The 22,355-nt window shown below is 43.3% G+C and overlaps 1 long non-coding RNA gene and 1 gene segment (V, D, J or C); both read right to left on the reverse strand.

Moving 5' to 3' along the window:
* Nucleotides 1-7,543: 7,543 nt before the first annotated feature.
* On the reverse strand, nucleotides 7,544-10,032 carry LOC309327128. The gene is made up of 2 exons (XR_014150422.1): nucleotides 8,573-10,032; nucleotides 7,544-7,859 (listed from the first exon to the last, which is right to left on the reverse strand). It is a non-coding gene; the product is annotated as an uncharacterized lncRNA (long non-coding RNA).
* Nucleotides 10,033-11,669: 1,637 nt separating this feature from the next.
* The window catches only part of LOC309327114 (Ig mu chain C region-like), an 86,514-nt gene continuing 75,828 nt past the window's right edge, over nucleotides 11,670-22,355 (reverse strand). Inside the window, exons 6-9 of the C gene segment in view lie at nucleotides 17,194-17,529; nucleotides 15,593-15,925; nucleotides 13,362-13,697; nucleotides 11,670-12,280 (exon numbers count right to left, since the gene is read on the reverse strand).

Consider the following 22,355-nt stretch of genomic DNA (forward strand, 5'->3'; position numbering starts at 1 on the left):
GTTTTGGGGTCCCCCAACTGAGCATTAGGCTTGGGGCAAGATTCTCGGCCAGGCTAGACCCTGCTGCTCATCTGGCGGTAGTGGTTTCAGGAATCTCCCAACCAAGCATTTGGCTGGGGGAGATTTTCAGCCACCCTCCACCCTGACAGATGGAACTCCTAGCTGGGCATAAGGTGAGAGCAAGCTCTCAGGCAGTCCCTTTGCACCCAGCCAGTCTTGGAGCCTGCTGATTGCATCACTTGGCTGAGCATCAGTCTTGGGGCAGGCATCGAAGATGCCCCATCTTCTGACTGCTTCCCACTAGCTTATATGAAGCCTAACACACAGTTGCATGGCCAAAATTCCCCCCAGCTGAGCAAGTGGCTTGTAGCAGCCACCCATGCAGCCTCCGTCCAGCTTTTGTAAATCCTAACGTTCAGCTGGGTAGTCAAGAATCTTCCAGGCTCAAAGGAGGCATCCAGGTAGCCTCTCATCTGCTCCCTACCAACTTATCTCCCAGGTGAGCATCAAGCCTGAGCAAAAACCCAAGTAGCCCCACTTTTCTGCTGCTTCCCACATGCTTATGGCCAACAATAAGCTGGGTAGACAGGAGTCTCCCAGTGGAGCATGAGGCCCTTGGCCAGCCATCCAGGCTGGCGCCCCACTAGCTGCTCCCCACTAGCTTTTGTGAAGCATTTCACTCTAGTGGGTTGCCACGTGTCTCCCAGCGATGCATCAGCTTGTGGCAAGCATGTGGTAGGCATCCAGACAGCCTAACCCCCCAGCTGCTCCCCTCCCCCAGCTTATGTGAATCCCAACACTTAGGTAGGTGATCAAGAATCTCCTTGCTGAGCATCAGGCTTTGGGAGGGATCTGGATTCCCTCTACCAGCTTTTGTGACTCCTAGCACCTGGCTGGGGCTCAAGAATCTCCTAGCTGAGAACCGGGCTCAGAGCAGGAATAGAAGGTAGCCCCTTCCTTGATGTTCCCCACCAGTTTACCTGAAGGCCAGCCTTCAGCTGGGGGAGTCAATAATCCCCCAGTTGAGCACTGGGCTCAGGGCAGGACTCCAGGCAGCCCCCCACCACCCCAGATGCCCCCCAGCACCTGTAGAACCTTACACTCAGGGCTGGCTTCAAATTTCCTATTGCTCCAGGGTCAGCATCCCTGAATCCTGATGCTAAGCTAGTTACTGAATAATCTCCCAGCTGAGCATCAGGTGGGACAGAGCTCCAGTTTTCCTCCTTGTTCCCTTCCAGATTTCATAAAGCCTGCTGCTATTACATAAAGCCAGGGAATCTCACAGCTGAGCATGAGATGGATTTTACAGAAACTCCTTGTATCCAGCTTGTTTAAAGCCTAGTGCTTAGCTGGGTTTGGGGGGATTTCCCTCCTGAGGATCAGGCTTGGGGCAAGATTTCAGGTAGCTCCCTTCCTTTCCACCAGCTTCTCAAAAGCCTTACGCTCCTCCTAGAGAGAGCAGGAGTCTCCCAAATGATCATTAGGCTTGGAGCAAGTTTTCAGGTACTCCCTACCTGCCAGTAGCTTAAAGCCTGCTGCTGAACTGGAGGGGTCAGAAATTTCTAAGCTGAGCATCAGGCTGGGGTAGACTTTCACTCCCCTCAGCCAATTCCCTGGAAGCCGAATGTTCATTCGGAAGGGAGCTATCCAAAAGTCTGTCCTTGCTGACCATTACATTTGAGCAAGCTTTTACAGTAGGCAACCTTCTTCTGCCCAACCTACTTCTTAAAAGCTCAACACTCCTCAGGGAGCTCAGGAGTTTCCCAGTAGAGCATGAGGCTCCAGCCAGACTTTCAGCTAGATCCCATGCTTTCCTCCGGCTTTCGGCTAGCTCCCTTCCTCACCACCAGCTTCCCATAAGCCTTACACCCCTTTGAGTGTAAGGTGATCATACAGCTGACATGGATTTTATAGCACTCCCTTGCACTTGTCCAGCTTGTTGCAAGCCTAGTGCTCAGCTGGGTCCTTGCCATCTCCCAGCTGGGACAGGTTTTTGGGTAGCTCCCTTCCTCCCCACCAGCTTCCCATAAGCCTTGCACCCCTTCAAGAGAGCAGGAGTCATCAGGCTTGGAGTAAGCTTTCAGGTACCTTCCCTGGCCCACTAGTTTAAAGCCTGCTGCTGAACGGTGAGGTGAGAAATTTCACAGCTGTGCACCTGACTTTCATTTACCTCCTTCCACCCAGCCAATTCGTGGAAGCCAAAAGCCTAGCATTTGGGCAAGCTTTCAGGTAGCCGCCTTCTCCCCTACATACTTCTTTGAAGCCCAATACTCATCTGAGGGCTCTGGAATCTCTCAATAAAGCATGAGGCTTCAGCCAGACTGTTGGCTTCACCCTTGCCCTCCTCCAGCTTCCTAGCATAATCCGTAGCTTGGAGGCAAGAAGCAGCTTGGAAGGTAGCCCAGCTGGGACATAGCTGAGTAACAAGCTTGGGAAAAGTTAGCAAGGAGCCCTGGGCCTTTTCTTACTTACCTTCTTTAGACCTCTCTGTTGGCTGAGTGGTGGGAAGTCTTCAAGCTGAACATGGTGCAAGGTTCATGTGCCTATGTTGTTCCCTGCCAGCTGTTGCTCTGTCCTGGCATCGGAACATAGGGAGCTGCCTTATACTGAGCCCAGTAGTGCCTACACAAACTGGCAGCAGTGGCTCTCCAAGGTTGCAGGTGGGCTTCTCCCCCAGCCCTCCTGGGAGATGACAGAAATTGATCCTGGGTCCTTCCTCTTGCAGAGCAGATGTTCTACCACTGAGCTTCAGCCTTTCCCATTTAGCTCTGATAACAGGAGTTGAGCTTCTGGAAGGTTGACCAGTTGCTCTTTATCCTTGAAGTTCTCAGCTCCAAGAGTCAACTGAATGCTGGACTATAGGGAAGCTGGTGGAATACAGCAAGGCTACCTTGCAGCCTTCTCCAAGCCTCACATGCAGCGGCTCCAAGCCCCATCTACTCCCCCAGCCTCCCTTACATAAAGATGCTCAGTTGGAAAATGGTAGCAAGTAAGACTTGCAATTCAGCATCAGCTAGGAAGCCCAAGAATCAACAGGAGACCCTTGAGTACAGGATAAAAATGCTTCTCCTCTTTCTCAGGCATTGTATCATTCACTTCCTTCCTGAAAAGGCTAGGACATTCCAAGGAGTCCCTTCTCCTGTGGGGTATCTATGTTCCTATCTTCTCAAGAGCCATAATATAAAAATAAAGCTCTCTTTTATTTTATTTATTTATTGTAAAGAAAAAACCCTCAAAGCAGTTTTCAAACAGTAAAATCGTAATAAATCTACAACTCTTCTTTAAAACATACAGAAGTTTAAATGCTAAACAGATTAAAATTACCTCACCGATCCCAAGGCTGGAGTTGATCGAAGCAACCTGATCTCTGCTGAATGACCCACAGTCAGTTTCTGTTCGGGATTCATTTCTGTTGCAATGAGGCCTTCAGAGTTTCCCCTTAACCATTCTCTTATGAAGTGCCTTCAAAAAAGAAAATTTCCAGTTAGTGACGTCCTAACTGGCCTGAAGGTGTGAAGGAAAGGTGTGAAAATAAACAAACAATTGAGGTCCAGGGAGCTAATAACTTCCTCTTTTCTCTCTCACATGTTTGACACCTTTTCAAAACCCAAAGATTTCATTGCTGAGAAAAACAAGGCTGTGTGAACTACACGGTTCGGGTGAATCTCACTTGCAAAAACTCAAACCGTTTTGTTTTTATTTAGCCGTGTTCACACTAATTAGTCATTGTGTTTCACCACATAACCACCGCACCCTGTTTTCTTCTGTCCAAAAATTGGAAAAAATACATTTCATCATGTAATTGGCTCATGGTATAATTCTGTTCATCCCACCAGTTAAACAGAGCAATGTATTCACCAGTGGCATATGGATATGCATTTTTATCTTTCAGCATCCATCCCTTGGGCTCCATTCACCACTGTGCACCAACTAGGCCTCAGGCCCCTTCCTTTCCTCCTCCAGCTGCCGGTGCCCCTGCTCCCCTCAAAATCATGTTGAAGAACCAGAAGGTGCAGAAGTCTTGGTCATGAGCTCCCAGGCCACCTTGGCCGCTTCCCTGGGCTTGACCGGTAGTTAGTTAAGCTTAACAGGTGTTTGTTTTTCTGGTCTTGGGGGCACTCAAGGTGATGCAAAGATATCAAGGATTCCAGGGGAACAAACAAACTCAGGCTGCAACCCTATGTGGACTTGGCAGGGAGTCAGGCCTGTTGTCATTCACCTTGTTCACCTCAACCACCAATGAGTCCCATTGAAACCCCAGTGGGGTTTTCTTCTGCGTATGCATGTATAGGTTTGCACCATCCAACCTGGCAAATTTAGTGAAGTATGATTTTGTTGTGAATGGAACTTACACCCAAGTTACAGTGGTACCTCTGGTTAAGAACTTAATTCGTTCTGGTGGTTCGTTCTTAACCTGAAACTGTTCTTAACCTGAGGTACCACTTTAGCTAATTGGGCCTCCTGCTGCTGCCATGATGCTGTGTGATTTCTGTTCTCATCCTGAAGTAAAGTTCTTAACCTGAGGTACTACTTCCGGGTTAGCGGAGTCTGTAACCTGAAGCGTTTGTAACCCAAGGTACCACTGTATAAGGACAACGCCGTCAAAGAAGCCAACTCAAGCTCAAGGGCCATACTAGGCCTTACTTAGTGCTAGGCCTCACCCCCCCATTTATTGATATTTACCATTTTTTGGTAGCAGATTTTGCTCCCTCCAATAGTTGTAAATTCTTACTTCCAATCCAATACTTCATATTGATTGAATTGTGAAGACAATATATCTGTTCTACAATAGGACTTCTTCTGGTTTCTCTTCTTCCCATAGGAGCCAACTCCTAGGGGCCGAGGGGGCATTGGCTCCCCCAATAAAATATTTGAGGACCCCCCCAAGTTGATGGGCATTGCTGTTCAAATGGTGTGCATGCACCACATCATGTGATTGATTATGCATGGTGGGGCTTACCTAGGTCCCCCCAATATTTTATTCAAGTTTGCACCGTTGCTTCTTCTGCCTCCAGCTCCCCCTCCATGTCCCCTCAGATCTGCTCTGGAGGGTCCCTCAACCTTATGGAACACATTTTGGGCCATGCAGAAGACAGAGGAGACCCATTGTGTGAGCAGGTGTCTGCTTGCTTCGTTCTCCTCAGTTTATGGAAAAATGTACTCAGCAGCTTGAAATTTCATTTATCTATTTATTATTTAGAAACGAAATAGCCAAACAACACATAAAATGGCAACCAGCAGAATGTCTCCCCTGTCCCACACTCCAACATATTGCAAGACGTGTTTTTGGAACCAATTCTTCCCTTCTGCAAAAAATCACCCCTCTGAGAGGACTTGGGCAGCTGTGGTATCGACCCCCTTCAAAGCCTTTTCAGATATTTATCCACTGGCTGAGGCTCCTCACAGGCTCTTTCCCCCCTTCTGTACCTTGAAATTAATTTACACTGCAATAGCTTGTCCTGCCCTGGTTAATGCAGCAAGGTGGGTTAGTCAACAGACTGCAGCAGTTTCCCTTTAAAATAGTGTTTTCAACTCAAAACGCTCTGGGTGCCTTTGGGGTGTGTTTTTGGGCATGAATTGGCAACTATGTATCTTTCCCAAAATCTCATGTTCCAAATTGTTGAGTACTGCCCTTAGAGGCTTAGGAGTCCAGTCAGAAGGAAAGTTTTGCATACTCGCCAGGTGTCCCGGGAAAAACAGGACATCCCAGTTTTTCAGTGAGATTGTGGAGGCCGTTTTGGGTGCCGTGATCTCGTATGCTGTCATGCCATCCTCTCACCCCACAAAAATCACTTCGGGGGAATGAGATTGCAGCACGGGTCACCTGACTTGCCCGGGAGCACATCCTGGAAGACGGTTGTCCCATTTTTTTATCTGAAAAAGTTGAACGGTATGGTTTTGGGTCTTCAGATGGCTCCATAAAAGTCTAAAAATTCTGTGAAGTGAGAAGTGGCTATTAACTATTTTGGACAGCAAAGTTCTGATTCTTAAAAAAGACTCTCCACAGCAGTGGACAACCATGTTCAACAGAGCTTTAATTTATTACTTATTTCTTTTCAAGCAAGGAATAAAGAGGTTAATTTCATCAAGGCTAAAATCCGTAGCACACATTTCATCTTCTGATGCTTGCCACTGATAGCAACATGGCTGTAGGCTGGTATTGACATTTGAATAAGTCACCCCCAGAACAGATGTGTCCTGTTTATGCTAGCAAATGTGGCCAGGCATGTGTTTCCACTTTCAGCCCAAGGCAAGTGCTGCTAGTCAGATGGAGACAGGCAGATACGATGTGTGGGGCTTTCAATAGAAACTCATTTCCTTATGTGCAGTGAGTCAGCTAAAAATGTCATAAGGCATGTGTTTGCTGTGGGAAACCAAAGTGAATAGCAAGTTGTTAATGGAAACCCTCCTTTGCAAAAAAAATACGCTCCTTAATTTTGTGTAGGCACTATATGAATTAAAGAGAGGCTGACATATCCCCATATTCAGTGAGATTGTGGAGGCCGTTTTGGGTGCCGTGATCTCGTGTGCTGTCATGCCATGCTCTCACCCCACAAAAATCACTTCGGGGGAATGAGATTGCAGCACGGGTCACCTGACTTGCCCGGGAGCACATCCTGGAAGACGGTTGGCACTGAGGCAAACTGAGGCACAGCTTATGCTTGGGGTCTATCACGGTTAAAGTGCATTCTCACACAGAGAAAAATGACAAATATATGAGCCCATCACTTGGTTGACACGATTGCTCCTGAGTGTCCTGTCTAGTTTTTGGGAGCCTGAGCATCTCCTTGGCAATCTGAGGAGCTCCCGACTAGTTAGTGCTAAATCAAGAGTAGACCTATTGAAGTTAAAAGACATAACTGAGTTTAATTGATTTCAATAGGTCTACCCTAAGCAGTACTTAGTTGAATACAAAACCAAAAAACACACACACCGATGTTCACCTGTGGTGTAACGCATTTTGATGGCATTGCTGCCTGCTACACTGTGGGGAAAGGGAGTTCTTTTTTCTATTTGTTCTTGGGAAGCTCTTAAAAAAAATAATTCAAGAGATAAAGCTTTTTTTAGTTATAAAAAGGGTGTTTCTTGAATAAACTGAACCCTTTCTTGCCTCTGGATGCAGTGTGGGATATACTTAAAACTAGAAAAGTAGTTACAGTAACAATTCAGAAGGAATGTAAAATGGTCATGAGAAATGTAAGCTTAATGTACAGCAAGAGTAAAGGCAAACATTCTATTTGATAGATGTGGTACAATACTCTGTCTACTGCATTCAGAGTTGAAATTGCAATATCCTCTTTTGGGGTTTTGACTAGGTAGGCAACAATAGCTGAAATGAAATTTGACCACGACTGAGTCACAGCGATGGGCGGTCCTAAATCAATGCTAGTCCTAAATCAATGCTAGTCCTAAATCAGAGTAGACCCATTGGAGTTAAAAGGGATAATTGAGTTTAATTAATTTCATTAGGTCTACTTTAAGTAGTACTTAGTTGAATACAACACACACACACACACACACACACACACACACAGACACTGAATGGAGGCAAAATTAAAGCATACATGTTTGAAGGATAAACAACCAGTCCAATAGGTCCAGTTCAAATGGAACACTGGCAGCAAAAGGCCATGCATGTCTTGTCATATATTAGTCCCGTTTAGTTTGATAGGACTTGCTCCCAGATATATGATGAGACAAAGCAAGACAGAAATGTCATCTGTCCAGTCAACCTTCCCCCAAAAGTGAATGGAGAAATATTAAATCCTTGATTGTGCTGGTGATGAAAGAATGTACAGTCTTTTATGTTAGGCAACTTATTGTCCCTCTTCATATGATCCTTCACTTTGTTATTTCACCTGGAATTGGAAAACAACCATAATTAATGTCATGGAAGAAAATAATGTCACACAACTCTCCGCTGTTTCACAACCTCCTGTCCCGTTCACCACTGCCATTTAGTGATGTAATAAAGCTGTCTTTCAACAGCATAGGGAGGTTTTTTTTTTTGTTGGGTGGAAACAATGGTTTGGGGTTCCTGGAAGACTGGAACTGACAGGAGGGTTATCTACATCGTTTAGAGTGCTGGCTATGTACAGGTTCTGCTTGAAATTGCTGAAATACAGTCGTACCTCAGAAGTCCGCCCAACTTCCAAAATGTTCAGAAACCAAGGTGTGGCTTCTGGTTGACTGCAGGACGTTTGGGTTCCAAAAAAAGTTTGCAAACCGGAACACTCACTTCGGGGTTTGTGGCATTTAGAAACCAAAACGTTTGAGTCACAAAGCGTTCAACTTCCAAGGTACGACTGTATATCCATACAGTGAGGGGGAAATGCATTATCAAAGCTCTGAATATTTAATCTGCATCTTTGACAAATATTCCTTTGACTTGTATAACCTGAACGCTTTGCAAAATAATGGTCTTTTCTAGAATCTTGGCTTGGCCTACCCCATGAAGACCATAGTACCTGCATGTAGCTTTTGTGTTCTCTCATTTCTCCCTTATCCTATCTGCTACAAGTGAGTTACTATTGATCATTTTTACTATCTCCCTCTGCCCCATATATCTTACCTTGAAGACAGTTACAGTGACACTGTAGAAAAGGCTCACGAGGAAAAGGATGATGAAAGTGGAAAGGATTAATGAGATGTTTTGGAGTTCTTCATCGTCATCAGTATCCACGATCACATCTAGGTAAGCTTTAGATGATACATGCAGATCAGATTTTTCTGCAGTTTAGAAACATGGGGAGGTCTCAGTGTAGCCAAGCGACACAGGGGACAAAACTGGGTTACATAAAGAGTGTGAGGAACTGTGGAAAAGATACTTAGGGAGACAAGAGAATTCTTATTTTTTGGACTGTGCACAATCAAACATTGATGCTGACGGGTGACAGGTGGTGTTGAGAAAAGGCAAGGGGTGCTGATTTAGCTAAGGATTGGAATGGTAGCATGCTGCACCAAGGGGCATTAAATATTGTGAATGTTTTACTGTTGCCTCCTTTGGTTGTGCTGGCAGCATGATGCTGATTTTGCCTACATCTAATATGCAGTTTAGTGATGTATGGAAGTGAAAGCTGGACCATAGAGAAGGCTGATCACCGAAGAATTGATGCTTTTGAATTCTGGTGCTGGAGGAGACTCTTGAGAGTCCCATGGACTGCAAGAAGATCAGACCTATCCATTCTTAAGGAAATCAGCCCTGAGTACTCACTGGAAGGACAGATCGTGAAGCTGAGGCTCCAATACTTTGGCCACCTCATGAGAAGAGAAGACTCCCTGGAAAAGACCCTGATGTTGGGAAAGATGGAGGGCACAAGGAGAAGGGGACGACAGAGGACGAGATAGTTGGACAGTGTTCTCAAAGCTAACAGCATGAGTTTGACCAAACTGTGGGAGGCAGTGGAAGACAGGAGTGCCTGGCGTGCTCTGGTCCATGGGGTCACAAAAAGTCGGACATGACTAAACAACTAAACAACAACAACAACAACATGCAATTAACTCAAAGAGCCATAAATCTTTTAGGAGTTCTGCATGGCACGGTCTGCTTGCTGAAGGGAGTCTGGGAGTCCTTATTCAACGTGATGCTCTCTTAACCACGAAGAGCCCTCAGGAATTTTGCAATAACTGCCCACCCAGCCTGGGTGATTTTTGAGTTGTTGTTGACATAGCATCGTACACAGGATTGCATATTGTATTGTATTATACAGTAAGTTGGAAGTGTAGCCTGTCTTACTGAGCCTACATCTTTAAAGTAGAATGCAACTTTAATGAATAATGAGCGTACGTTAATGATGAAATATACGGGAGGAGATGTCTCAACCATGAGACACATTTTTAAGAGTTTATCTTATGATTCGAAGATGGGGATCATTTGGAATTTTTCAACCAATGTTCTGCCACAGAGTATGGATGCCCGTCTTCCCAAAATAGCATTCCATTTAGCATACTGTGTAACACTTATGAACCTACAGATGGCCTTACATGAGTATCTCAGCTGTCATCAGTACTGTATGTGTGACAAAATGAGAGAGAAAGGTTGAACATTTGTCATCTGTTCATAAATTCGGAACTCAACCTGCTCCATCATATTGGTGTGACTATTTTGTGTATGTGTGTACAGATACAAGCCTTTTATCCTGTAGATTCCTTTTAGTTTTTATCTCCAGTAATAAGCATGGACATTCTAAACCTTTGTTTATTAGAAGCAAATAGGGGATTCTGTGCAGCAAAGGTGTCAGCAGAACAAACAACTCCAGGTACCTGAGGCAAGTCTCTGTGGGAGAAGGCTGTTCCTGCTCCAGGAGCACTATCCAATTTAACCAGACTCCATATATGAAAGGAACCTAAGAATGAAAAGCACTCATCTTCCCAAAAGAAATTGCTTTGGGCTGCACCTCAACACCAACCAGTACTGAAGAAATCAAAGTGCTCTCCTGGGCTCCACATTCTACTGTGGCTGAGATGCTTGCTGATATTGTTTTTGGCTTTCTACAGCCTACCATTACCAAGAAGAAGTGGGAAAATTGTTATGAGTGAGGAGAACAACTTTTGCAACTTTTGCTTAACATGAATGAAAGAATTGGCCTAGTTTTTTTCACTGCCTTGCCTTCCTCAGTGTTGTTTGGAAGAGTGGAAAGGAGATATGGCACATGGGTGACCTATACTTCCAAACAGGCATGTGTCCCTAGCCTTGTTTATTTTCCTAACTCCTGATACACCAGAGGCAACTGCACTTGCTGTCCTGAGACAGTGACTATGGAAAAGGAAATCCTTTGTAAGATCTGCTGTGGATTATTTTTTGGGGGGAAGGGGGAGGGGAGCAGATGGTGGGAAGGCAGGGACAATATATTCTATTTTAAGGAAGAGTGCTGGAGTAGCAGCAGCTCTGGGTCCCTCTAATCTTTTCTGTAGTCCTGTGAGTGACTACATCTCTCTGTAAGGATAGTGGAAGATTTGACCTGGCCAAGGATTCTGAAGGTCAGAGATTTGTGTGCGTGTGTCTGAATGAATTCAATAAATTAGTTCTTGTTGATATTCTGTTTTAAATGTAGAATAATAGAAGAAAACCCCTGCAGGATCAGGCCAAAGGCCCATTTAGCATTGGGTACTCCCAGTGGTCAACTGGATACATTTAGGAAGCCCATGAACAGGACCTGAATGCAACAGTGGTTCCCACCACCACCACCAATTGGTATTCAGAGGCAGATTGTCTCCAACAGTGGAGATGGAATACTAATACAGTACTAATACTAATAATAATAATACCCTGAGAATTTGGCTGGGTTTCCCCAGCCCCTCTGGGGAACATAGCCTTTGTAGGTAGTAGCTATTGTCAATGATAACAAAGGCAACCCTAATTGATTGATTGATTGATTGCTATATATTTATATGCCCTGCTTGTTAATGAAGCTCTAAATTCTTCCATCATGATGAACCTAATGGACAAAGTGATGTCTGGAAACAGTGAGTCCTGCAAACACAATCATGGAAGACTGGGTGTCTAATGCTTCTATCACCCTCTGAAAATTCCAGATCATATTTGAGAAAATGCTGTGAGTAGAAGCTTTGCCATCCAATTCCCATCCAATTCAAAGGGGGGTAGAGACCTCATCTCATGTTTGTGTGACTGGGGATTAACTATCACCATTTCTAACCACATGACAGAATTATCTTCTTATGTTTCGATAAACTTTCTTTATTTCAAACTATTGTTTTACTTCAAAGAGATGAGGCTAGTTAATTCTACAACATTCAGGGTACATCACCCCACTTTTCCTCCACAAAAGGCCAATAATTAAACAAATGGAGACACAAGAAGGGAAAGCAGATGCTGGCAGAATTAGGAAGCTGAGAAAGATGTGCAGGAGGCTTGACAAGAATGGCTATTGGCAAGTGCTGGCGATGTCGGAGAGCACGAGGGAGACGTTGACAACGGTTGGTTTACCCGTATTCTTGTCTACGGTCTTCTGAGACGTCTGAAGGGGCAACATCTCATGCCCTACCACGCAAGTGTAAGTATTTCCAGAATTCCACTCTTCTGCGTTGACGTTCAGCATGCTATAGGCATAATACCGCTTGGGTGCCTTGGACTCCTGGGTGGCTGTGCTGGTGAAGTATTTGGAAGCATCCACAGGCTCATCATTCCGTAGCCATTTGACAAAGAACTCAGGAGGGGAGAAATCTTTCATCAAACAAGTGACGGTGGCTGTTTCCTGCAGAGCCAGCTGATCCGAAGGAGGAGGGAGGATGTAGATATGTGGAGCAGAGGGGTTGCCATCTGGAAGGTTAAAGGAGGGGGGATGAAGAGATTATCAAATGCATGGTTTTAAAAGTACATTGCTAACCATCTTGTTTCCTTCCTTTCTTAACCATGATCTCATTTGTTTGGTTTGAGAGAGTCAGATGAAGACATATAAGATGAATGGTAGAAGTCTTCTAGCAGGGTGACCTGGACATTGACCAAAGATGACCAGATGCAATGGCTTTCTAAATCTGGATTTTTATTAAAGATTGTGATGACATGGTTCACGTTCCTACTAAGCACATGCAGACACATCTTCTCTTCATTGCTGAGGTTGGCTTAGAATGGGAGCTTCATCTACTCTACGAGCAGTCTTGTATCATTTATGACCCATTAAGCCACATGGACAATACCAAGCATTTTTGATAGCCTACTAGGAGCTAAATGGTTGCTCTGTTTTGGTTGCCTGTCTGAAAAAGGCACATGAAATGCCACACAATACATGGCTGGTGGGTTGTCTTTGTCTTCGTGGGCACAGCTTGTCCCTAAACTGAAGGCCATGAATACAGTTTTATGCTGCAGGTTGGTGTGACCTGAAATTTGCTAACAGAAACTAAGTGGTGAAATATTTTTGCCTTGGAAGTTGGAAACCCACATTTGAATTTCTTAAAGTTCACGCTGGTTGGCCTCAGTCATACCATTGTAACTCAGTTTGGTCTACCTCATTAGACATCCAGTGCATTAAAAGGAACTATTAAAATAATAAGTATGAGCAAAAGAAGTACTAACTGAAATTAAAGCAATTGAAATGGAGACATCTTTACGTCTGCCATAGGCTTAGATTCAGTATCAAATCAGCCATTCCCAAAATGCTACTCTCCTGACATTTTGGACTCTGATACATATCTGCCCTAGTTAGCATGACCAATAGTGAAATATGATAGAAATTTTAGTCCAGAATCACTGGAGGCCACCAGGTTGGGAAAAATCTATATTTAGATTAGGGCAGAAGAAAACGAGTCTGAGCCTTCTGAAGTCTGGTAAAGCCAAAGTCCTAATAAAGTGACATTGAGCGTCGTTAGCCATTTTTCTAAGATGATGTAAAATAGACACCTACCTTGAGGCTTGCGCAGGGATCTGACTTCCATTGAGGGAAATAAAGCTGGGTGAATAATTTTGCATTTGAAAGTTTCCCCTTTGTTCCACTCATCTGCACACACTGTAGCTATTGCATCCTTGAATAGCAGACCACTGCTTTCTTGTTCTTGGGACGGTTTAAGGATAGTCTCTAGGGGTGTGTCATCATCTGCTCGTGTCCAGGTGACTTTCAGCTCCTTAAGATCTTGCTCCTCAGGTATGTTCGAAATTCTGCAGGTCAGATTGGCCATCTTGGTTTGGAAAATATCAACAAAGGAAGGCTGGATGGTCTCAACCTTGACAGGGACAAGGAGATCTAAAAAAGAAGAAGAGCATTCAGTTCCACAGCAGACCAACTTCTATTGACACCTCAAAACCTGTTTTTTCTTAATCCCCAACATATATCTGATTCAATCAATCAATCAGTTTATTACAGTCATAGACCAGCAGTCAGAGAATAGAATATTAAGTGGGTAAAAAACAAAACTGATAATTAAAACAGATAAAAACTAAAAACAAATAAAAACATTCAGTTAAAACAACTGTAAGAGGGTCAGAACTAAAAGACACGCAGATAAAACAGACAATTAAAACAGTTCTATTTTTATGGCCAACTAAAATTGAGAATTTCTCCATCCTTTGTGTGCACCATATAGATTGGAAAAGGTCTTGTAGATGGGAGTCCTTGCCAGCTGCTGCACAAGTGTGTTTCTTTAGTGATCCACTGATTCGCCAGATCTAGAGTTTCTACACTGTGCTTTGTAAAACCCCAAATACACAAAGCCTTCATTAGGGGAAATATTAAAAACAAAATACAAGGAGACTTTGTTTGTTTTTTGTCTATAAAAATAATGTCAGTATTGGCTCAGTAGAAAAAAATGGGGGCAATAACTACCATAATATCTCACGTAACACTAAAACCAAGGCTGGATCTACTCCAGCAGTATCCTAGAACATGCTGAAGGATACTGTTTCTGCAGTATGTGTCTTCAGATCTTGCCCTAGAATCTGTTTAGGTAAGATAACTCAGTATTCTAGAGCAAGTCCACCTCTGGTTTAGCCTGTAGACACGTATAGATTCTGATGAAATCCTAGATGAGTTTTAGCGAATAAACTAGAATCTCTGCTGTGTTAATCAACAAATATTCCCAGAATGCAACCAAATATATCGAGTGCTTCTTCCTGAGGACAAGATTAGATCTGCCCCTGTTGCGTTGGAACGGCAAACCAGTTTCCGGATGGAATTTTCAACTTACTGCCACAAATAAGGGGTTTGTTGATGTTCCTTATCCCATTGAATTTCTCGTTGAACACCTATTTAGCATTCTGTTCTCAACTGGATACATTTGGAAAGTCCATGAGCAGGACTTGAATGCAACAGTGGTTGCCAGCAATCGGTATTCAGAGGCAGATAGTCTCCAACAGTGGAGGTGGAATGATAATGATAACGATAATGATGATGATGATGATGATGATGATAATAATAATAATAATAATAATGATAATAATAATAATAATAATACCCTGCTGATTTGGCTGGGTTTCCCCAGCACCTCTGGGGAACATAGCCATTGTAGGTAGTAGCCATTGTCAATGATAACAAAAGCAACCATAAGATTGATTGATTGATTGATTGATAGATTGATTGCTATATGTTTATATGCCCTGCTTGTTAATAAAGCTCTAGATTCTTCCATCGTGATGGACCTAATGGACAAAGTTATTTCTGGAAAGAGTAAGTCCTGCAAACAGAGTCATGGAAGATTGGGTGTCTAATGATTCTATCACGATGTGAGAATTCCAGATCATATTTGAGTGGGTAGAAGCTTCATTTCTCATCCAGTTCAAAGGGGGGTAGAGACCTCATCTCATGTTTGTGTGACTGGGAATTAACATTAACCCCCTTATCACCATTTCTAACCACAAGACAGAATTATCTTCTTATGTTTCGATAAACTTTCTTTATTCCAAACTATTGTTTTACTGCAAAGAGATGAGGCCAGTTAATTCTACAACATTCAGGGTACATCACCCCACTTTTCCTCCACAAAAGGCTAATAATTAAACAAATGGAGACACAAGAAGGGAAAGCAGATGCTGGCAGAATTAGGAAGCTGAGAAAGATGTGCAGGAGGTTTGACAAGAATAGCTATTGGCAAGTGCTGGCTATGTCGGAGAGCATGAGGGAGACGTTGACAATGGTTGGTTTACCCGTATTCTTGTCTATGGTCTTCTGAGACGTCTGGAGGGGCAACATCTCATGCCCCACCATGCAAGTGTAAGTATTTCCAGAATTCCACTCTTCTGCGTTGACGTTCAGCATGCTATAGGCATAATACCGCTTGGGTGCCTTGGACTCCTGGGTGGCTGTGCTGGTGAAGTATTTGGAAGCATCCACAGGCTCATCATTCCGTAGCCATTTGACAAAGAAGTCAGAAGGGGAGAAATCTTTCACCAAACAAGTGACGGTGGCTGTTTCCTGCAGAGCCAGCTGATCCGAAGGAGGAGGAAGGATGTAGATATGTGGAGCAGAGGGGTTGCCATCTGGAAGGTTAAAGGAGGGGGGGATGAAGAGAATATCAAATGCAATGTTTTAAAAGTATCTTGTTTCCTTCCTTTCTTAACCATGACCTCATTTGTATGGTTTGAGAGAGTCAGATGAAGACATATAAGATGAATGGTAGAAGTCTTATATCAGGTGACCTGGGCATTGAGCAAAGATGACCAGATGCAATGGCTTTCTAAATCTGGATTTTTATTAAAGACTGTGATGACATGGTTCATGTTCCCACTAAGCACATGTAGACACATCTTCTCTTCATTGCTGAGGTTGGCTTAGAATGGGAGCTTCATCTACTCTACGAGCAGTCTTGTATCATTTATGACCCATTAAGCCACATGGACAATACCAAGGATTTTTGATAGCCTACTAGGAGCTAAATGGTTGTTCTGTTTTGGTTGCCTGTCTGTAAAAGGCACATGAAATGCCACACAATACATGGCTGGTGGGTTGTCTTTGTCTTCGTGGGCACAGCTTGTCCCTAAACTGAAGGCCATGAATACAGTTTCGATGCTGCAGATTAGTGTGACCTGAAATTTGCGAACAGAAACTAAGTGGTGAAATATTTTTGCTTTGGAAGTTGGAAACCCACATTTGAATTTCTTAAAGTTCACACTGGTTGGTCTCAGTATCACCATTGTAACTCAGTTTGGTCTGTCTCATTAGGCACCCAGAGAAATAAGAGGAACTATTAAAATAATAAGTGTGATAAAAAAGTACTACCTGGAATTAAAGCAATTGAAATGGAGACATCTTTAGGTCTGCCAAAGCCTTAGACTCAGGTATCAAATCTGAGATTCCCAAAATGCTACTCTCCTGATATTTTGGACTATGAAAGATATCTGCCCTAGTTTGCATGACCAATAGTCAAAGGTGATAGAAATTTTATTTTTATTTTTTAACAATTTTTCAGTTTATTCATATGCTGACAAACATATATGCCATATAAACAAATAACAAATAAAGATAACAAAATAGAAGAAAGAAAAAGAGAAAAGGGGAAAAAAGAATGCTAAAAATAAATATATATCTAAAAAATAGGCGATATATGTAACCAAATATTCATATCCATTAGAAATTTTAGTCCAGAATAGCTGGAGGACACTAGGTTGGGAAAAATCTATACTTAATGATTGTTAGGGCAGAAGAAAACGAGTCTGAGCCTTCTGAAGTCTGGTAAAGCCAAAGTCCTTAAAAAAAGTGACATTGAGGGTTATTAGCCATTTTTGTAGGATGTAAAATAGACACCTACCTTGAGGCTTGCGCAGGGATCTGACTTCCATTGAGGGAAATAAAGCTGGGTGAATAATTTTGCATTTGAAAGTTTCCCCTTTGTTCCACTCATCTGCACGCACCATAGCTACTGCATCCTTGAACAGTAGCCCACTGCTTTCTTGTTCTTGGGACGGTTTAAGGATAGTCTCTAGGGGCGTGTCATCAACTGCTTGTGTCCAGGTGACTTTCAGCTCCTTAAGATCTTGGTCCTTAGGTATGTTCGAAATTCTGCAGGTCAGGATGGCTGTCTTGGTTTGGAAAATATCAGCAAAGGAAGGCTGGATGGTCTCAACCTTGACAGGGACAGGAAGATCTAAAAGGAAGTAAGAAGAGCATTCAATTCCACACCAGACTAACTTCTATTGTCACCTCAAAACCTGTTTGCCCTTAATCTCCAACATATATCTGATTCAAACATCCAATGTACACAAGAGTTCTATTTTTATGGCCAACTAAAATTGAGAATTTCCCCATCTTTTGTGTGCACCACATAGATTGGAGAAGGTCTTGTAGATAGGAGTCCTTGCCAGCTGCTGCACAAGTGTGTTTCCTTAGTGATCCACTGATTCGCCAGATCTAGAGTTTCTACACTGTGCTTTGTATAAACCCAAATACAAAAAGCCTTCATTAGGGGAAATATTAAAAACAAAATACAAGGAGGTTTTGTTTGTTTTTTGTCCATAAAAATAATGTCAGCATTGGCTCAGTAGAAAAAAAATGGGGGCAATGACTACCATAATATCTCACATAACACTAAAACCAAGGTTGGATCTACTCCAGCAGTATCCTAGAATATGCTGAAGGATACTGTTTCTGCAGTATGTGTCTTCAGATCTTGCCCTAGAATCTGTTTAGGTAAGATAACTCAGTATTCTAGAGCAAGTCCACCTCTGGTTTAGCCTGTAGACATGTATAGATTCTGATGAAATCCTAGATGAGTTTTAGCGAATAAACTAGAATCTCTGCTGTGTTAATCAACAAATATTCCCAGAATGCGACCAAATATATCGAGTGCTTCTTCCTGAGGACCAGATTAGATCTGCCCCTGTTGCGTTGGAACGGCAAACCAGTTTCCGGATGGAATTTTCAACTTACTGCCACAAATAAGGGGTTTGCTGATGTTCCTTATCCCATTGAATTTCTCGTTGAACACGTTGCAGGAAAACTTCTTGCCGTTGTCCCAGTCTCTCTTGGTGACTGTTAGCTCACTCCTCAGGCTGTGACTGCATTTTGAGGTTGAAATGGTAGTGGGGCCATCCGATTCAAGAACTGCTTCATCCGTCAGCCACTGGAGCGTGGTTTTCTCAGTGTGCAGATTAATAGCATTGCAGGTGATGGTGGCATTTAAGGGGGACCCCACAAAATCCATTAGGCGTGGTGCGCTGATGATAATGTTAGGTGGAGTGGCTGGGTTCAGTGCTTGAGAAGGAAGGAAAACAGTGCAAAGTAACTGTTTCATCGCAGATGAATCCAGCAACCCAAGGGTAAGATATACAACTGGAGGGATTCCTATGTGGAGAGATCTGCAGACCAAATTCATGAGATTGTCTTCTAGCAGATTGTGTGCCTGGCCTACTCTAGAGAAGCATGTTCACATTAAATCAACTGGAGCAGGGCTTCATTTGAGGCAAACCAAATGTGAGTTGGGTTCAGCCCGCAGAGCCAGGGTGCAGCCTCAGGACAAATTTAAGAGTAAAAACAGAGAAGGTAAAGAGTTCATTTCCCATGCTACAGGGTAATCATATGCAAGGGCTCATACAAACTTCTGCTTGCCCCCCAGGAAAACCCAGTCTTTGTTGCTGAATAGGAGGAAACATCAGTCAGGTTTTCGTTGGTTTGACATTTGCTCCAATTCAGCAGTGAAGAGCGGTTTTTGTCTGGGAAAAGGAAAATTGCTCGGACCCATGCTTTCTAGACATGGGACAAGTGGAAGGGGAAAGAAACACTATTTCTCATCTTAAATCAAGGGCAAGATCCTCTCCTCTCCTTTCTCTCCTTGAAATAAATAAACAAACATCCAATGCAGGAATGTCTTAGTTCTGAACTGGACTTACATAACTGTTCATTGTGTCAAGAAGATAAAATGATGTACTGTATAGCACTTTAGGAACTAGGTAGTTAATTGGATGCAAGATACATACTTGATGCTAATCTCCTGGTTTGTGTTGCTGTTGGCTGCTGGGTAATGTTGTTTTTTGAAAGAAAGAAAGAAAAGACAAATAAATTCACTTACGCTGACGAACCACTCGTACTGTCTTGGTTGTTGCATAGTGAGCAGCCGTGCAATAGAAGGGATTGAAATTGCTCCAAGCAGTAGCAGAAATGACCGCCTGGGAGCTTACAGTGAGAGCCCCATTGGACCGGATTGAAGGAAATTTCTTAATCTCGAAGGTCTCGCCAGTGGCATTGCTCCAGGAGAAAGTGACTGGGTCAGACAGGAAACCCTTGGCCAAACATCCGATGGTGATTCTTCCATCATTTGTAATGCACTCAGAAGACGGAATAAGTGGGAAAATGGTGGGGGCACCTGGAGAATCTGTGGGAGAGAAGAAAAACAAAAGGATAGAGTGTTTTTGGAAGATGTAAAATCTTCAGCTGAGATTGGTTATCTGAAAGGTAATGAACTATTGTTTTGTAGAGAAAGAAACATTAACATATGAGATGAGTTATTCTGATGCTGTTTTTTTGACTACAAGAGGCATGTTTCAGGGTCCTGAGGTATCACCTTACAGTGGTACCTCAGGTTAAGTACTTAATTCGTTCGGGAGGTCCGTTCTTAACCTGAAACTGTTCTTAACCTGAAGCACCACTTTAGCTAATGGGGCCTCCTGCTGCTGCCGCACCACTGGAGCACGATTTCTGTTCTCATCCTGAAGCAAAGTTCTTAACCTGAGGTAATATTTCTGGGTTAGCAGAGTCTGTAACCTGAAGCGTATGTAACCTGAAGCATATGTAACCCAAGGTACAACTGTATTTCTGTTTTTAGTTCTCAACTGCTCAACTGCTTCTTGGTCTTCATTGTTAATATGGAATATGGGGCACGGAGTAGGGGAAGCTTGGTGTGCCTTACAGGAATGTCAAAGCGTTTCTCATGACTTTGGGCATGTAGGACAAGGCAAAAAATGTGGTACCTGTCAGATATTGCCAGATTATGAATCCCACCACTGGGCATGTTGGCTGGGAATGATGAGAACTGGGGCCTAACAACATCTGAAGGGTACCACACTGGCTACTCTTAATGTGTATTAAGAGTATATAATCTTTCTATTTTCTTTCTAGTGGACCATTCAGGAGGGCAGTGAGACTGAAGTGTCCACAGACCATGTTGACACTCCCAGCTATAAAGAGAAATCTCACTCAGGTGATAAACAAACAAAAAACGAAAAAAGGAATGAAATAGCAACCGCCCCCCACTCCAAAGAGCATTACAAGGACTAAGAACATTCACAGAATGTTTTTTATTTAGAGAATTATGACCCCCTTCAAGCTCAAAGAAAGAATGATAAGGTTTGTAGACAAAGTGCTCCTCTGATTCTACCCATCACCCTCTTGAAAACCCTTCCAGCTACACACAGGTAAAGTCTCTATTGGGCTAAAACACCCTGGATTGTGCATGTGCAATGGGAAAGCCAGTTTCCTCAGCCTCACCATGCTTAAGTATTTGTGCTTCTTCAATTTTCCAATGCCACCTATTCACTCAGAATATTTGAGAACTTCCTAGTAGCTGGTAGTGGGGATTTAGGCATGAGATGAGAACCCTCACTCTTTACAGGATGAGCTTTTAGCCAAGGTTGTTGGCTTATGAAAGGAGATGTTGTGTACATCAGGGAAGACTGATGCTTACACTGGGGTCTTAAAGGTGCTTTATGTTGGAGTGTTGGAGTTCGTAAATTTATGCCTGCAGATGAAAAGCCAAGTCATGGCTGATTAAGTGTAAATGCTTGCATCTACAGCTTGAGGTCATGAGTTTAAGGAACCTGTGCCGCAAAGGACTCAGCCCATGAGAGAGTATAACTAGCCTTGTGTTTGTAACAAGTAGTGTGATTTGCTGGAAGGTAACATTCCTGGGTTGGATCTCTGGCAGAAAGTGTTTTTCCTGGAAAGACTTTGGTTGCTCTATTCCGAGAGGCAGACAGAGGCAGGCTCACTTTATACTTGTACATAGTTGTTCTTTTAGCTGTCAGTAAAATACACTGTTGCTGACCTTACTGAACTGTCTGGCGCATTTTTTTCTGCAAACAATGTCCTGGGTTCAATTGCACACTTCGCTTGGTGTGCTAACTGCACTCTGCCCATGCCTCAACAGAATAAAGACTCAAGCGATGCTGTTGCTGACATCCCCTAAACCTCCACCCCAGCCATCTATGTCCACAATCCTTGGGTTTATTTACTCGCAAGATTGCCTTACGCCACATGTGCCCGCCTGACCTACAGAATCAGCACTATTACACTCATTCTGCAGTTATAAAAACACACACATTTAAAACCGGCATTGGACTCCCTTCCTAATCACAGCAGGCAGATGCAGTTGCTTTGTAATCTTCATCTAGTAAGAGCTTGGCACAGTACAGCCTCTGAAACAAACTCAGCCCCTGGCTCCCTTCTGCACCAGTTAAGTATTAATATTCAGGCCTCAGCTTTCCTCTGGTCTTTTCCTCACATCTTTCTTTTCAACTCATTTCCCTCTAGCTCAACTGCGAAAATTAACTCCTCACTTTATAACCTGCAGCCAATACGAGTCTGCTATTGCCCAGAGCAATCAGAATGAGCTTACCTAATACCCCTAATCAGTGCTATTTTTATTTTAGAAAAAGAGGTGCCAGAACTTGTTCTCTTAGAATGGCAATGGCACCCACCTGAGAGGTGCCAGAACTGAGTTCCAGCTAAAAAAAAAAAAAGCCCTGCCCCTAATACATTCTCTCTTCTCTCAAAGTCTGTCCCCATGTATCTACTTCTAAACAGGCTCGCAGCATAGCAATAATACAAGTCCTTGAGCTTTGACAGTCACAGGGATCTCAGAATATATTTTCCTTCAAAACATATACACATAGACAATATTTCTTTACATTGTGTGGATAAAACAAAGGTCTGGAGATGTGTCCCAGGAGGCACACTTTCTTCATCCCCAAACTCTCCCAT

This window comes from Podarcis erhardii (genome assembly GCF_964252035.2).
Source record: "Podarcis erhardii genome assembly, chromosome: 13".
Classification (NCBI taxonomy): Eukaryota; Metazoa; Chordata; class Lepidosauria; order Squamata; family Lacertidae; genus Podarcis; species Podarcis erhardii.